This window comes from Lagopus muta, chromosome 3, assembly GCF_023343835.1.
Source record: "Lagopus muta isolate bLagMut1 chromosome 3, bLagMut1 primary, whole genome shotgun sequence".
Taxonomy (NCBI): Eukaryota; Metazoa; Chordata; class Aves; order Galliformes; family Phasianidae; genus Lagopus; species Lagopus muta.
Genome location: NC_064435.1, coordinates 65,166,636 through 65,184,778, shown reverse-complemented (window position 1 = coordinate 65,184,778; position 18,143 = coordinate 65,166,636). Strand labels below are relative to the sequence as shown.

General features: G+C 38.4%; 1 protein-coding gene and 1 long non-coding RNA gene across 11 annotated transcripts in view; both read left to right on the top strand.

Moving 5' to 3' along the window:
• The window catches only part of FHOD3 (formin homology 2 domain containing 3), a 360,868-nt gene that overhangs the window by 71,824 nt on the left and 270,901 nt on the right, over window positions 1-18,143 (top strand). The window lies entirely within an intron of this gene.
• LOC125691360 (uncharacterized) lies at window positions 413-16,545 on the top strand. The gene is made up of 2 exons (XR_007376097.1): window positions 413-944; window positions 16,042-16,545. It is a non-coding gene; the product is annotated as an uncharacterized LOC125691360 (long non-coding RNA).

Genomic DNA, 18,143 nt, shown 5'->3' with positions numbered 1-18,143 from the left:
CTTAGCGTACTACCCCTTATACAGTGCTCAATTCTTTAATATACTATGATTATTTGTCTTCAGAAACTTGAAGACATAAAAAATTTTTTTCTTGTTGGTACAGAGTTCTGCTTCATATGGTGTGCAATGGTATTAACCATGCCAAGGTTCAGGATGGATAGAGCCTCCTTGCTGTTGTCAGTAGGAAAAAGTACAAAATAAGTTTGTGACTAAATTCTGAATTTGAAGCGTGAATACTTTTTACATTATCTTTGCATTAATGCCTTTGGTTTCTCCCTGCCAGCAGGACTGTTAAAATTATATTGGGATGGTACCATGTAATTCAGAAGATTGCTACAGGTCTTTTCTCAATGTTGAAATAAGCCTTTTGAAATGCAGACATGGAGTGTGGTTTGGAAGGAGGTAAGAACAGCTGTAGCCACCTGTTAGCCCTTTCCATTAGTGTTGTAATGTAAAAAATAGCAGACTACTTTTCCTTCCCTAAAAAGTTTTGTTTCAGGGACATTAGAGGCCATTGGACCAAGTCCATAGTAAGGTTTTACCAATCACTGTTTGCTTATCCTGTGCATGGCTCCAGTGTGTTCATTCTTATTCACCCTATCTGTATCTTTATTTTCAGCAGTACCATTCTGAGTTGGATAGCAATTTTTCTTTGAAAACATGAAATGTGACTTTCTGTCCTTCCAAATAGCTTTACTGTGGAGATGCTAATGAATTAATTATGAGGTCTAGCAAAAAAACAAAGTCTTGTGTGCTCCTATGTATAACTATGAATACATGCAGAGCTTGTCAGATGTATGAACCATTAGTACATTATTATGAACTCAGTATAACCTTCTCACCTCATTTTTTCTGGATGGTGCTTTGTTTTGCAAGGTAGATGGCTATAAACATATGGAAAAGAAGAAACCCGTTACGTAAACTGGATCCTTCTTCCAGCGTAGGTTAGTGCTAACAATTCCTTTAAGTTTCCAGTCCTGAAAGTACCCAGATGATACAGTTTGCACCTCTTTAGGATTGCGGTCTATATCTTAATAAGCTTATTCTTCTTCCTTTATTTTTTCTATATTCCCTCATTCTGTTTTAATGTAATATTTTACTGTATTTAAATACCAGTTATTTTGTGAAAACGGATTTTTTTCATTATGAATTATGAATGAAGCATCTTCTATCCCTGTGGTATTATTTGGTGATTATATACTCTTATTTTTATTGATAATTAACTGCTATTTCTCTAAATACTTTAATTTTGAAGTCATTACCTTTTAATACCAGTTTTGCTACTGAGCTTATGGTTTTAGGAGAGTAGATGGAAAGACATTCCATTTGTGTTGTCATTTTTTCCCTGCTGCTAATCTAACACATACTGTTACGTTGCTTAGTGATTTAGTGATGCTCCTTATTTCTTGTTAATGAAATGAGTTGTTTTAAACTACAAACTGTCCTATTTGCCATTAGTAACAACTAAGAAAGTATGAGCTAAGAACAGAGGTGAGCAATTTGGCCACAGCAAGTGTGTACGTCATCTATTGATTTGTGTAGAAGCTTACATTCTCTGCTTCTCAATTGCATGGAATGTCACAAGTAACAGTAGAAAAATTTGTATTTCTGGTCCCTATAATTGTGGGATTTTCTTTTTTTTAATTATTTTTAATTCTCATGCTTTGAGCACTGAAGACACCTGTTTCAGTCTGCAGCGTGTCAGCTAGTAAGAGAGACCAATGTGATTCAGGGACTAAATGCTTGTGTACTGTGTATGTGACTTCGCACAGTTACACTTGTGTATTACTACTTTGGATTGTTTGATGCATGTGTCCCTCAGACTATGGATTCTGTGCTGGCTTCAAATTTTCAGGAAAGCAGTCCTTACTAGTTAATGTTTAAAATAAGTGATGCTGAAAATCTGTGCATAACATTTTGTTGTGAATTACAACGCTTGCTTATACTATTGTCTATCCGGTTTGCTGGAAAGCAGCTGCCACGCGTATGAGTCAAGCAATACGGTGGAGTTGTTCAGGAGAAACAGGGACATTTCCATACATGTTTTGGATAAATGTGTTTTTGTAATTTCTACTTTTAAATGCAAATGGAAAATGCTTTTGAACATCATCTTACTTTTTAGGAAAACTGTAACATTTTTCATTTTTTCATCTATCTGCAAACAGTTTTGTTTCTTAGCTGTGTCTTCTGCAAGCCTCCATCAGAATGATTCCCTTGAAGCCCATGGAGCTATGCTGGTTAAATCCAATTGACAATTGTGTCTGTGGGAGATGCGCTAAGATAGCATGTACATTCTTTATTTTAGATACATATTTAATGTACTTTTGTTTCATTCGAGTGTATCAAGAGTGAAGAAGATGCTTTTTGAAATCTGTGTTGAGTGCTTGGTGATCCCAAGTAATTGGTCCTGTTTTGTTTTACTATTTGATTTTGGCATAAACATTGTTGAGTAGCATGTCTTGTTTCAGTCCAATGACTGAAAAACAGATTTTGATAATAAATGAATTTTCCCAGTGGCTTAAATTTTTTTTATTTTTCTGAGAGCTATTCTTTTGTTTAAAGTCTGGAAACTCAGAATAGTTGAAAGCTTTTTTTCCTTGTAGATGCTGCGGTGGGTAGGATCTGTTCATGCACTTCTACTCCCATCATTCCTTCTCTTCCATGCTTTATTTTACACAGGCTTTTCCAATCTGCAGTTCACCTAGATTTTCTCCTGTGTTTCTGAGGTGGATGTTAATATCATTATTTAGCAGTCTAAATAAAAGGGCTTTAATTTGCAAAATGGGATGATCATGGGTTCTCCTGGTTAAAATCATTGAAACATGGCTGAGTAATTACATGGTCTCTGAAAAGGAATCTGCTTTATTTCAGTTAATAGTTAACTCCAGAGCCTTCAGTTTGAAAATGTTTCCTTCAGATTGTTATAGTTAACTGGAGGGGGAAAATGCAATTGGATTTTGAGTGTGTTTGTAATCGGAAGGAGATGCAGCTTGTCCATGTTGAAAATAGCAGTGGAAACTGAAAATCTTATAAGCTATCTACAGTAGGATTTGTCTGTGAAGGTACACAGCTCTACAGTGCTTGAATGCCACTGGCACTGGTTGATAAACACCAGTATGTGAAGCAAGACTGATACAAGATGGAATCAGAACCTGTAATTACAAGATTTTTTTAGTATTTTTTTTTTACTTCACACATAAGATGGATGGAGATATGTATGTATGTAAAATAGCTCAGTAGTTCAGTTTCCAAGCATTTGGCAAGCAGGCAGCAGAGTAGTTCTGAAGGTCATCTGTTCTCATGCATGGAGAAAAAAACTGTTGTGTCCTGGAGTCCCTGTCTCCAATTCTCCTCACTTATTTTCTTCAGGTCTTTCAAATGACTTCCAGGATGATTTCTTGTGTGCAGTGGTCTTGGCATCCCAGAGATGAAGGCTGCTGTGCTGTGAGCAGGGCTCTTCTGGGGGCCAGCCACTGCTGCCTTTCTCTTCTCTCCTTGAGGTGCAATTGAAATCTCTGCTACCATTTGCATGTAAAATGTAAGCTGGGGGGCCCAGAGCACCCCCTGAAAGGCCTTTGCCACCCCTGGAACGAGGTTGTGGGAAAACCTCCAGAGCAGTTGTGGCTTTGTGCTGTCCTTTGTTATGGCCTGAGCAGCATCTACGCGACCCTACTGCACTGGGAACAAAGAGGGACCAACTTGAGAATGGCCCCATGCTTAGGGTCCCATCCAGGCTCTCTTTTTCCATGGTAGCATTGAAAACAAATTAACATAAAATTGATTGAAAGGTGATGGTGTTAGTTAAAGATGATTTTTTTTTTTTTTTTTAAATAATTTGTTTGCAACTACGCTTAATCTTTAGTAGCCCTATCTGTAGGTGATGTTAGGTGTAAACCATTTGCACTTAATCTGTTTTGACACAGACAGTAAAACAGGCAATTACATAATTCATTTCATAAATCTTAATAAAAGAGCAAGGAAAAATGTTGTATTTTAGATACTGCAATATTTAAAACAAACAAAACCGAAACTCTAGTATCTTTGTATTATTTAGTGCGTTAATCAAGTTTTGTAGCACAAGTGTGATGTACCTGTCTTTGCCTGGATATCTGCTTAGTCCACCAGAAGACTGTTTCCCCCCTCTGTTCTTGTGTTTATCTGGAGTTGCTGGTTAGGCTAAGGAAACGGGCCTCAGGTGGAACTTTCTGCTGAGACTGTTCTTCTGTGATGGATCTTTTGTGTTTCTTCAGTGTGGGGTACTTTTTCAACTTAGAGTTTAAGAAAGAGATTGCACCTGTTATATTAGGAAAACTTTCAGCTAGATCTCAAAAGTTTGGTTACGTTAAAATTTAATCAGTCATGAGTATGTGAGTACAGAAATACTTTAACGGTGTCTTCAAGTTTAAGAGCAGAACAGGTGCTTTAAGAGATGATGTTTGTGCAGAGCATTCGGTAGCACTGTTTGGATTTTTGTCATGAAAGCCTGCAGCATCATTTTCCACATTTCTTTGCATTCCTGGGGTGAAACTAATGTTGTGTATTTTGGGTTTTGTCTGCTCCTACAAAGAGCAAAACAAGCGTTCTTCTCACTGAAAGCTATTTACTGAGAGCACTTACACAACTTAACACTAGAATCAATCCTATGAACTTTGCATTTGATGTGCTGGCTGTGTCCCTTTTGAATCTGAATAATTAAAACTTTGGGAAGCACCTTAATCTAAAGTAGAAAACCATTTTTAGGAGACAATTTTTAATTTTGATAAAGCACACTTTATCAGCTTTAGTCTCTGTTGTGGACTTCATTTTTGAGTCTGGCCTTAGAGAAACATTTGATCATGTTAGCATAGACAATACTATTTCCTTTAAATGACAGGCATTTAAAGATCATCTTAATAGGATTTTCTGATTCGATGCTTTTAGGGTAGTACTGAACAATATTGAATAAAGAGAAGCAAGTTCTGGTAGCTCTTCCTGAAGGAAGTTGTAATAATAAGATTTAATTGATTACAGTTCCTGGTTTGGGGTCGTGTTTGACTGTTTTTGTACAAAATTCTCACGTGAAAGCGTGAAGCCTATCAGTGGTGTCGTATTTACAGCTGGGTGTTGTGGGATGAGGCCTCAATGTTGTCCTTGATTTCTTTGGCTGGAGACAAAAGCCAGTTTAGCCCATGCATTTTTAAAGGGAGTGTTTTTTTTCTTACTCTGCAGGTGGAAAAGCCCTTAAAAGGAATATTTCAGTAGACCATAGCAACTTAAATGAGTTTTTGGCACTGCTGCTGTCTTGTAATAATATGTTTCTGAAGGGTTGCTTTTGATCATTTCATGCTTAAAAGCATAGCTGGTGATCCTCAGGAAAAGGTAGAATAAATTTAACTTTGTCGGTGTTTTCAAACATTGCTCTCTCTCTACATTTTAAAACCTCACCTTGCCTTCAACTAACTTCAGTATTGGAAGGTGCAGTAAAGGTTTCTTAATGACTTTTAAGATCACTTATACTACTTTTTTTTTTTTTTTTTTCTGGAAGGCCTGAAGAGAGCTGCTTGCCAAGAAAGAAGAAAAGGAGGGAAAAAAATATTTGATATTTTTGTACACTTAAAATTTCACAGGGAGCAGAAAACTGAGTAACAGTTTTGTCTGAAGATTTTTTTTTATTATTTTTTTTTATTTTTTTTTTTTAGCCCGCTTTTTCAGCCAGTAAGATGATACATGCTTTCCTTCTTTTGGTGTGTGTTACATTAAATGTAAGACTAGTGAAGAGTAACTCTTGCAAATCTAATCCAGAAGTTTTCTGGAATCTTCCTACTAGTTTTCACTGGGTGTTGGATCAATCCCTACAAAATCAGCTTTCAGAAAGACTAAAACCTAAGAACACTCTGAAATGCAAGAAGTTGCATTTTAAGATACCCTTAAGACAGTGCCATTGGATAAGAAAGTTATTTCTGAACCCTTTGTCAGCAGTGGTTTGGACTCAGTCTTTGGAAGGTTTGTGATTTCAGAACAAGCTGTATGTAAAAAGTAATATAAAATTTTATGATTTTTTTTTCCTTTCTTTTTTTTTTTTTAAGGTAAAATATATTTTTAAAGTGAAAGCAAAATTCTCATCTGATTGCTCTATTAAAGGATCTCAAAGAAAGAGTGAAGCTCTCTGATTCAGTGGATTGTAAAACTGTTGTTGGCTTTAGGAACACTTAAATTTTGCTTACAGCTATGGCTGTACTAAAAATCGATGTTTGGAAATTCCAAGTTCTTGTTTGTGGGAAACATAGGCTCAGCGTGTAGGGAGACACCTATAACTAATAGTATGCTAAATTGAATGGTTTGCTTTTTCTTCTTTTTCATTATTATTATTAATCATAGAATGTCCTGAATTGCGAAGGACCTTTAAGACCATCTCGTTCCAACCCTTGCCATGGGTAAGGTTGCCATGTACCAGCTCAGTGTGGGATGAGTGGACAGTGAGATGATTAAGAACCTGTCAGGGTTTTATGATTTTTGTTATTAGTATTCTACATCATAATATCATGTACAGCACTGGGAGTTAGAGTTAATGCTCCTCTTCTGTGGACCACCAACTTTCCAAATACCTGGCTCTCAGAAGAGAACAACTTCATACCTCAGAGGACTTTACGTTCAGAGGGCAAGATAAAGCTGGCAAGTCACAGGACTCTCTCACTGCCTGGCAGTGTGTGGGTGTGCTCCCCAGCTGTTTCGCCTTCAATTCAGTGTGAAGCTTTTGGTTTCAGACTTATTTGATTTATTGGCATCAATTCCAACTGTATTGCATTGTTTTATCTTGCATTCCAAGATATTTAGTAAATTAGCTTTCCTCCTCAGATTGTTGTTGCTGTTCTGTTTTTAGGCCCATCTCCCTCCCCCTTTTCGCTTTTCCTAAAGTGTGTGTCTGTAGGTCCCCTCCTATTACTCGCAGAACCAACCTGTAAATTGTTGATATGCTCCCCTTTTCTGGGCCTTTGAGCCTGCTGTCCCCGTCATGGACAAAGGTAGATCTAGACATAACCCAGTGACAGAACTGGCAGACTGACAGAGCTCAGACGGTTGTGATCAGCAATGCAGTGTCTAGTTGGAGGCAGTGTTCCCCAGGGGTCAGTGCTAGGTCCAGTCTTGTTCAACGTCTTCATCAGTGGTCTGGATGAAGGGATAGAGTCCACCCTTAGTAAGTTAGCAGATGGTAGGAAACTGGGAGGTGTGGCTGTCTCATCAGAATACTGTGCTGCCGTTCAGCAAGACATCAACTGGAGAGCTGGGTGGAGAGGAACCTTGTGGAGTTCAAAACAAGGGTGGGTATGCCATATACATCAGTAAAGATCAGGGACTGATCTTCCAGAAAGGCAGTCTGCAGAGAAGGATCTAGGTGTCCTGGTAGACATCAGGTAGGCCATAAGCCAGTAGTGTGCCCTTGTGGCCAAGAAGGCCAGTGGTACGCTGAGATGTGTTAAAAAGAGAACGGCCAGCAAGTTGAGGGTGGTGATCTTCCTTTTCTACTCTGTCCTGGTAAGGCCCCTACCTAGAGTACTGTGTCCAGTTCTAGGCTTCTCAGTTTGAGAGACAGGGAACTTTTAGAGATAGTCTAACAGAGGATTACAAAGATGGTTATAAGCCTGGAGCATCCCCTTTATGAGGAAAGGCTGAGAGACAGGACAAGGGTCAACGGAAACAAACTGGAACATATGAACATGAGGAAGAGCTGCTTTGAGGGTGAGTAGGTTACCCACAGAGGTTGTGAAGCCTCTTTCTCAAAAGATACTCAAAACCTGGTTGGTCCTGTGTGACCAGCTCTAGGGACCCTGCTTTAGCAGGGGTTTATGCTATGGGATCTCCAGAAGTGTCTTTCAACTTCTGTGATTCTGTGATATGATATAAAGTGTGAGAGAGCCTATCTGGTGGAGCTTCTGTGGTGGTGGGATGTGAATCTAATCGCCCGGCTGTGCCTGAACTGGCAAGCATGCGCTTTGCAACACAGTGTAGAGATGTGCTTTAAATTCTTGCAGTGACGATAGTGGGCTTCTATTTACAGATGGCTGTTGTATAGTCTGCATTCCTTCCCAAATCCCTGTTTTGCTGAAGTGCTAGTCTTTGGTTGAAATCTTTAGAGGGTTGCTTGAAGAGCTTGCTTGTACATTCTCCATATAATTTTAGCAGCCTGCTCAAATGTTTAGATATGCCAGGCATGATACTGAAGAGCATTTATTATCTTTGGAAACTGTTGACATGACAAAAACATATGGGCTGGAAATTATTCTGTAAGATAATGTTATAAGCAGTTGAAGTCAGCCTCAGATAAAAATGTCGTATCTGTTCTCTGAATAGTGATTTTGCTGGTAAGTATGGTGAAGCTGTAGTAGGCTCAGAGGACAAAATCTAACACATGACTTCCATTATCTGTCATTTCATTTTGTTCTTTCTTGTAATGTGAATCTGTAATAATGTTTAAAAAAAAAATCAGCAGTTTTACTGACTATTACTTGTTACTTTTAATTTGTAATGCTGTGAGCCCCCTTTGAGGCAAATGGGAGAATCTTTGCAAAGTTCAGGAGGAACGAAAATCAGGACAATTGTTCTGAATGCTCTTTGCTGAGTGCTGGCCGATTAAATTAACTGTGGAGCTGCAGATGTAGTGATGGTAAAGGTAGGGCAATCTGGAGGAGTCTGTACTAGGCAGGAAGGAGTGAAGTGTCTTCAGTTCCCAGGAAAAAAAAATATCCTTAAATTATTTGTAACTGAAAGTATAGTAGTTTGAAATTAAGGGGAGCAAAACTGGCATAAAATTAGCATCAGTCAGTTAAGGGGAGGGGGGGGGGGTCAGAAATGTTGGGTCACAAACATTATTTGATCTAATAGCAAAAGATTTCATTTCTTGGTTTGAGGGCTTGTTGAATTAATGGTTTGTTCTGATATTTACTTCCGTTTCCTCATTTGACAAACATGTAGGATGTACGAAAAGATGAAGGGAAGAATGTGTGCTTGGATGGATGCACCTCATGTTAAATACACATACAGAATGTGTTACATACAATAAGGAAGCCAGAGTCTTGGAAAGATTAAAAAATGTATTTTGATGTAGTGTTGAAAGAAGAAGCTATTGTTAGAAATACAGCACCAAGTGGGATTTGAAAATACCTTTCTTGCCAGAAACAAGAATGAATTCCATTTTATTTTCCTGCTGCTTATTTCAGTAGGAAGTATTTCTTCTTACTCCCCTGGGGACGGTCATGCTTTTGAACAGATTGGTCTCTCTTTAATTAAGATCTTGGAACTGAAATCACTATCTAAATAGCTAGCCAAAGTTTCTGTTAACAAATCTTTCTTAGAGAAATGATAAAATTGTGATTTTTATTTCTGCAAGAGCTTTTTGGAGGAGGTTACAGTGAAGACAAAAGGTCAACACTGGAATGTTGGATGGAGCTTGTGTTCATAGCAGTAATGGAATAAGTCCATTTTAGGCACACTTGTATATTTCTTGAGTTTTATATTCACTTCATAAACGTGTGAGCAAGCCACGCTTTTTAGTTTTTAGGAGCTTTTGTGAAATGAGATTCTGAAATCATATGGAATTTTCATGAAGACATCCCTCTTAGCTAAATGGGCTAATGGAATAGAGACTGCAGGTTGAAGAGTAGTTTTTGCTGTACCATCAATATTGTTGTGGTCTTCGCAGTACATTTGCAGGAATCTTTCTACACCCTTTTTTGCCCCGTAGTTGCTATTTTAAAAAAGTACGTTTGGCTTCCTGGTCAGCATCACAGGATGGCCTTGGAAAATGACAACTGAAGTGATTCCAAAGAGTGTTTCTCAGAGATTAATAGTCTTCAAGAATACTACACTTGTAAGTCATTTCTACTATAACATCCTGTTTGTGGTAATTTTATTGCTCCACGACATAAGGTGCTTACCAAGGGGGAAGTCAGTGTTTGAAATTCTTGGTCTGTTACAAATAAGTCTTTTAGAACTAAGAGTGAAATTGAAATGTTCTTTTTTTTCTGAGCATCAGATGAAATTAAACCCTCACAGGGGCTGTTGGTTATTACATTCTGGCAAATATATGTTTCATCTGAATGTATTTTTTTTTTTTTAAGCTTTGAAGCATAGGCATTTTTTATAATCTTCTGTGAATCCATGCTTTTAACAGTTTTAAAGCTAAATTCTAAGTAGGTAGTATTTTCTCGAGTAGTTCACATTGAACAGGCTTTGAGATGTCTACAGACCTTCATTGTCTGGGCAGTTTGATCTTTGTTTTTAAACTCAGAATACAGATGAAGTCAGAACAAGAGACCAGTAAGGGATTTACCAAAGATGTATGGAGAGCAGGAGTCGCCTCTGTGGGGCCAGGGTAGTTACATTGCATAGGAGGAAGACGTGAACATGAAGGGAAATAACTTCGGGAGCTGCTTTTGGGTTAAGCTTGCTGTTTTCGTCTCTTACCGTACAGCTGTATAAGACTAAAGCGTGTGGATGCAGCCTTTCTGTTGCAGGGGGGCAAATCTCTCAACTGTTTCTCTTACACTCCATTAAAAGTAGGATTCCTTTCATTACTCGAATCCCAGTGGTCTCTCATCAGCTGTCGGCTTAGCATTTTACTGCCTTTAGATGTAATAACCCCAAACCAAACGGCACCTGTCAAAACTACCCCTGGTAATGCTGATATTTATGGGGCTGTAAAGCTTCTGGGTTACTTTTGCATTTCTGGATCCTTACAGTATACTCTGGAGATGTTAGCTATGTTGTCAAGGACAGGACTTCTGCTGTGCCTGATCACTTCCTATCAGAAGTGCCTAGAAAAAATCTATCATGATTTGCAAGAAGCAGGCAGCTGTACTGTGTTGGCTTCCTCTGTCATTCTTTATTTTCCAAGTTGGAATTGTTAATGAGGATTTTTGTAGATAGCTTTTCATAGCCTTGCCTACAAATTCCAGCCTGGTAGCCTTGCAGCCCTTGCCGTTCCCATAAGGAGTTAGCGTGAAGCAAGTGGCTAGCAGAAATTGCACTAACTGCCTTGCGTCTCCAGCAAGAGACTCTGACATTTTGAATCTAAAAACTTTTCATGAAGAGAACAAGCCTCTCTGCAGCAGTCGGGCTTCTTACAGGGCCATGTGCTGCAGTCCCAGGGGTTAGATGCAGAATGAGTGAACTGCGTGAGATGTACGTATCTTCCTAAGGATGTTAAATACAATTAATGTGAGGCACTCCTGGTGACACTTTAAACTTTTTCTCTGAAAGAAAGACAATTCAAAATGCTCTGCAAGCTTGCTGGGTGATTTTGTGGGGTGTGCTTGTGTATGTGTGAGTGTTCAGTGTTACCATCTGCAGAAAAAGTAATGAGTCTGGGAAGTGATTGTCAAGCTTGTGAATGGGCAAAGCAAGCTTTCACTAAATTTACAAGGAACATTTAAGTGGTCTTTTCTTTCGTTGGCCTGTTTACAGATAGCAAAGAACTACTTAAAGGACTCCTGAGTGTTGCTTAGGCTTCCTTATGCAAAGTATTTTGGGAGAGTCTTTTGTTTGCTTTGTTTGCTTGTTTGTTTTCAGAATTCTTTTTTCCTTAATAAATTGTGAATACCAGGAATAATTAATTCCTTGGTTTGCAAGAGGGCTTGTGGGAAGATAATTAGGAGTTACTGTTTCAGATGTCTTTTTAGTTCTACTACAGTTGAAGAAAAAATAAGCTTGAGAGATTCATGTTTCCTTTGAAAATGTTAACTGATAGAAATGATCTGGAAAAAACTCGAATTTCAAATGATTGGGCTAAAATCTCTTCTGTTCACAGATGTTCAGCTTTATCCTTTTTCTTTTTTTCTTGTAATGCCCTTATTTTACTGTCAGGACTTAATTACCAGGACCAGAAATAATACTGCACATCAGTACTGGGTTACCATTTGGCCTGAAATGTGTATTCCCCGCTTTAAGCATCATACTTAGTACATGCTTTTTTGTAAAGAGGAAGGATTTAATTTTTTAATAATAAAAACTTGACTCAGTGTATTCACATGCAGTGACTTTCTTAAAATAGCCTGGGAAGTCTTTGCTCCCTTTGTTTCTGTGGTGCTAGTCATGAGATACCCTCTGTGTTAGATGGTTGTGGCATCTTCCTGTCTGCAGTAATGCTATGTGGGGATGGGAACAATTCTAAATGTGTTCATCCAACTGGTCTTTTAAAAACTGTTGCATCTGCTTTTCATGCAAATTCTAAGAGAAAATAAGAATTATTTTTTATTATTGTTTTTTTTTTTGTGTGTTTGTGTACCACTTCAAGAAGCTCTTGAAATGAGCTTTTCTGTGCCAGACTTTGACATGCAGGAGCTCTGTGTCAGTTGCTCACCTTGTCCCAGTAAGCATAGGAGTAAAGCGGGGCAAAAGGATAAACCATGGATCTGATGATAATTTCTGAAAACTGCAAGAGGGAGTTAGAAGAGGGAATTGAGAAACCCTGCTGAGGCTTCCTTTCCTCTCTGCCTGCCTGCCTGAGGCTCGTGATTGTTTGAACCTCCATTTAACTAGGAGAAAAGGGATATTGAGAAATCCTTCTTATCGCCATATCTGCATCTGCTTAAGGCAAACTAATTGCAAAAAAATATATATTTTTTGAAGAATCTGGCAAATAGTTGGGACTTAATGTACCATGGATGAAACACTCTTGAAAGTACGTTTTCAAACTGTGATGGCTCTGCTAAACTCTAGTGCTGCAGCATGTTCCTAGAGATTAGAGGGCAAGACCTGAGCACAAACTCATGTGCAGGTTTTTAGTTTTTAGCATAGAAGCTTATGTGTATGTGTACATAGGCCACTCTGAAAGTAATGCCTCCTATATATTTCCATGGAAACCATAACAGATACAAAGAACACAAAAGCGCTTTGATAGCAAATTCTCAGCTCCTAAACGTTGTTTTTCAACGTATTCACTACTATTATTTGTTTTTGCCAGCAATGAAGAGGAACCTGTATGCTGTGCTCATAAAAATCTGCACCAGTGGAGGTGACCCACTGTCACTGTTGCCACTGCTGAAACACTCCACTCTTTGGTCTGCATAAATGTTCATCAAGCACTGTTTAATTTCAGTGGGTGCAACTTCGTCTGCATGGAGGAATTCAGTGATGCACCTTTGCTTCATCTGCAATTCCATGTCAGGTGCCATTGTCAGACTGCCCCTCTGCTGCCACCTGTCACATGGCAACAACATGTAAGGGGATATTGGCAGGAAGTTTCAACCCGTATTGCCATACCACTGACATCTAATATTATGGGCTGATGTAATAAAATCTGCTTACTTTCAAAGCAGATCTCATACAAGAGAAAAAAAGGAAATTAGTTCTTGGCATTGTTTGTCATCCTTTATAGCATACTTACTATATCAGGTAATTTTTTCATGCTTCTTATTATTTCTCTAACTGCATATACTCGTAAGGAGAAAGAAGGAGCAGCATTGCACATGCTTGCCATTTGCCATCCCTGTTGCCCTGTGCTAGTGTGGAATTATTTCAGTCAAGCAGCACAGCAGGGATTTGTGCAGTCTGTGCGGGCAGGAGCACTGCCATGAGAAGGATGAGCTGACATTGACTGACTTGTAACTGAACATGGAGAGAATGATATACAGAAGATGCCACAGGATACTTGGAAAATTCTTTCCCTTTGGGCTAGCTTACCTTACTTGTATGTGCATTTGAAACAGCTCTTTGTAGGATGCCTGTGAATTTTGTTGGGTTCATTGTCTACAGAATTTATTTCTAGATATCTTTTCATATTTCTTGAAAAAATTGAATTGCTATGCAACAACCAACTTATACTTTCTGGGGATTTGGGATTCTTGCCATGCAGTTGGTATTCTCATGGCCTGGAGAAATGCCTTTTTCATCTATTGCAAGTACCAGCCCCATCCTCTTGTGGTGGGAAGACTGTGGAAGTAGCGCTAAGCCAAACCACTTGGTAGTGTTAGAGTGATGCAGCAGGCCTTGCAGGAGTTGGGAAACATTGCCTGCAGTTGAGGTCTGTGCTGGCCATGAGGTGAACAAGGCCCTGCTACCCAGGCAGCTTTCTGTTACTTGTGTTTGAGACATACAGTCAGGCTCCTGGCTCCCACGTGGTTACTGAAAGGGGTCTGGGGCTATTTAGTTCTCAATCCTTATTATTTGAAACACATGCTTATAATTTAGTTAAATGCTCTGTGGTAGCTCTCTGCATGCCTCTCACTCTACTGTAAATGTGCTGGTTTGCAACATGGCTGCTTGATCTATAAAAAACTGGTGCAGGGACATGGAAGATATGGGATGGGGTTGAAGGCAGGGGCTTGGCACCAATGCAACAGGTGGAATGCTTTTCTTGCCAGCTTCATAGAGATAACTTTGTGAAGTAACTGGGACTTTCTGGCTCGGTGCCTGTTCTGAATAGAGATGTATTTATTTAACCTGAATGTGGGCTATGTGCCTTGCCACAAAACTGGCCATGTTCTTTGGAGCAGGCAAACATTGCTTTCCTTTTCTCTGGCCTCCTTCCTGATGCCTTCTTGATAGAAAGTCGCTTTGCTGATGCAAAGCTTGCTTTGCGAAGATACTCAGTAGTTTACTCTTCCTGAAGTAAACAGGCTTTTGTTTGTTGTTTTTTGGGGTCTGAGAAAGCCTGCTTACTCCCCTTCCTCCTTTTTTTCTTTTCTCCTCCTTTCCTGGGTCTGTTTCAGCCCGAGTTCTCTCTCGCTCAAATTCCGAAGCATCTTAAGTTAAATGCAACAAAAATACTAATATAATGTGCTCATGTTTTGTCTGACTTTTTGCGAAATGCTATTCTTTTTTCTTTTTTGGTGTGTATTATAGTTTTATAGCTTTTTCCACTTCATTTGTGTACTTTGATTATTTTTTAAGTTTGTTAAAAGGACAAAATGAGAGACATGTCATAGAGAAAAAATCTTTATGTTCTTATTCCGGTGGCAGCATGTTGTGGTACATGCTCAGAGCTGATTGGTTGGAATAGCTTCTTACACCACAAATAGGAAGGTAGTGGGATTATTTACTAAGTTACTAGTCCTTCTGCCAGATCTTGCTTTTAACATGTGTCCTTTATTAGAGTCTGAATTCTTCCTTGTTTTGATGGAGACTGAGTTCCACTGCCATTGTAATTTTCTTCTTCTTTTTTTTTTTTTTTTCTTCCAAAAAACAAAAACAACAACAAAAATCCACCAAAAGCCACATGATTTACCAAGGAGTTATGCCTGCCAAAATAATAATAAAAATAAAAAAGAAGTAGGGATGAAGCTTCATTGTCTTTGCTCAGCTATTATTGCCTACAGTACAAAGGGAAAAAGAAATCTAAAACAAATCCTAGGCTGCTGATGTCTGTTCCATTATTGGGTTGATGGCATTAGTTTAAAACAAGAAAAACAAAAACAAGAGCATGTAATGGAAGGATGAAGGAAAACAATAAAATAATTTGTTTTCCTCCTGTTCTCACCCCACCACCTCTTGAAGTTTCTAAAGGACATTAAAACAATTCTTTAAGAACTTCTTTAAGAACTGGTACACAAATGCTTTTTCTATGTAACTTCACCCAGCAGCTGCGTGCTGAGGTGTGTCCCTGAGCTGGACATTTCTTTCTGCGAGGGGCCGGAGAGCTTCAAGGACAAAAGCTTGCAGGAGGTTGCATTTTGCACTGGGCTACATCCTGAATTAGGTGCCTTCTGTCCTTACAGTTTTCGGGTGTATTCAAATGTATAAACAGTTGAGGGGTCTTTTTGGTTATTTAATTCAGATATGGTAATCTTTTGAGATCATACTAGCTGGAATTTCTTTCATGAAATTTTTGTGTGAAGTCTTATATAAGAGTTTTCAGGAGCAAGGTGTGTAGTACTGATGAGATCATGCAACAGCTCTGAGAAATACTGAAATCCCAGTATTTTTGTTGTTAAAGTTTTGGTAATACGTGCAGAAAAGAGATCGATCTTTTTTTTTCAGTAAGTTATTTGATCAAATTTGTGGAAAAGCAGTTGCGGATTGACAACTCTCTGACATTAGCTAAATACACCTATCTATTCCTTTCTCTAGCATTCAAACAAACTTCATTGGTTTGCTGGAGCCTTGCCTGGAAAGCAAACAGATAATCTGCTATCGCCCCTAATTTGCAAAAACGATTGCATAGGAAGAAATCTCAGGAGTAGCAGAGGAGCACCATTGAACAGAATATGGAGCAAAATGCTTGCTAGATGCCTTTTGTGAAGCTATTTGTGAAAATGAATTGAATGTTTAGAATATTTAAATAATAATAGTAACGATAAAATAATAAAGGAAGCTAGCTGTGCAGTACTTCAATTTTAAGTTTTCTCCTGGACTTTCACCTTCTTACACTGCTATGTGAGATGCACACTTTCTTCATCCTCACAATTAAATGCATTTCTCTTGTTTGTTTTTTGTTTTTTTTTTTTTTTTGAGTTGATTTTGAATGTAAACCAGTAAACTTTGGGTCAGCCCAGGAAAGCACTGGAAATGGTGTGAAAGAGTATTAAAGGGACTTTTGTTTGCCACTTCCTGTGTGCCATTGTATTGGTTTGCTACTCAGTGAATAGTAGGTAGGGTTGGAAAAGAATAAGCTAAAATAATGGAGGGCAGAAAAGTCCTAAAGAAATGGGTTGATGTCTCAACTCTCTGAATGGCTCAAAAATTCTAGCTTGCTGGTGTCAGTTTTCATTTTCTATGGATGAGTTTTACTTGTGGATCATTCATCTACAGAAGATTGTTTCTCATTTGTGAAAAAAGTACAGTGGTAAGTTTTTGCTACTCAGTAATAAAGGTACTGTTGCTGTTTCTTTAACATTTAATAAACAGCCATTATTAATGATCTAAGAACTAAAGATCTGGTTTGGTGCTTCTTCTTCAGCTGTGTGATGTTGTCATAAATATCCCTAGTGGCTGGCAACATTGCCCAAGGCAGAGGGGTTGGAATTAGACAGTCTTTAAGGTCCCTTCTAACCTGAACTATTCTATGTTTCTGTGATGGCTTTTTTTATTCTGTTCAGAGTGTAGCTTGGATTTTTCCTGTTTCCAGGTATCTCCAGTGCCATCAAACTGCTGAGCGTTGGAATGCAATATTGTAGTATTGTTTATCAGATTTAACTTGAGGCGGTTAGTCCTAAGCTGTTTGTCTTGGAAGCTTGCTACTTCTATTTTAGGCCTGAAGAAGCATTTCATTTTCTTATGTTTCCATGTTTCTTTGAATTGTATCTGTTGTGCAATCTCTTTCTTTGTACAAACACTGCTTTGAACAGTGTAGTATTACTGAAAGAAAAGTAATAACAAAGAAGTCTGAACTGAACGTTGCTTCAAAAGTCGAAGTCATAAACTCATTTTCGGAGAGTTTAAGCATTTTTCTTTTGAAAGTCTGATTCCTGTGGGTTTTGTCCCCAAAATTGAGGTGACTGAAATCTCACTTCATTTTCCAGCTGTTGTCATGTCTAGAATAGTTAAAACAGGTTTCATAATGTAAGATAAAATGATGATGCTATCTTCTCAGCACAACAGTTGCCAGTCTAACTTCAGACATCCAAGGTAAAAAGCTGTCAACTATCCTATGGAAGTGTCTGTTTTGACCAATACATATATAGAGTACATACACAGAGACATTTATATCCTTGTCTAGCACCAGTCTCACAGTTTGTGTCAAAAATTTAAAGATCCTTATATGGCATTGCAGTGATCTCAACATACCAATATAACTACTTAAGCATGGTAAAACCTCTCCAAACGTATATGCAGTTATATTTCAGTGGTGAGCTATTCCTTAGTGACAGGAAGTAAGGCGTTCCAGGCATAATTCTTGACACTGATATAATTGACCTAGGATGAGGACATTACTGCAATAGCCTTTAACTTGATTTTAAGAACAAAGTAGTTGGTTACTTAGAATTATTGCTCAGTCAAGAACATATTCTTTTTCAGTACTCAAATATGAAGGGTTGAGCATTCATTTCTTGAGTGACCAAACTTTCCAAATAAGCTTCTAGGATTGTTGCTAGTGGCTTGAATATGGGTTATTGTCGTCATGTTCATCTGTCGATTCACTTTTCATTTCTCCATGCTAATGAGACCTCACATTTTTCTAATTATTTTTTGAGTTATGTTGGTGGTGGACTTGATTTTCTGTTCTTGTTCCT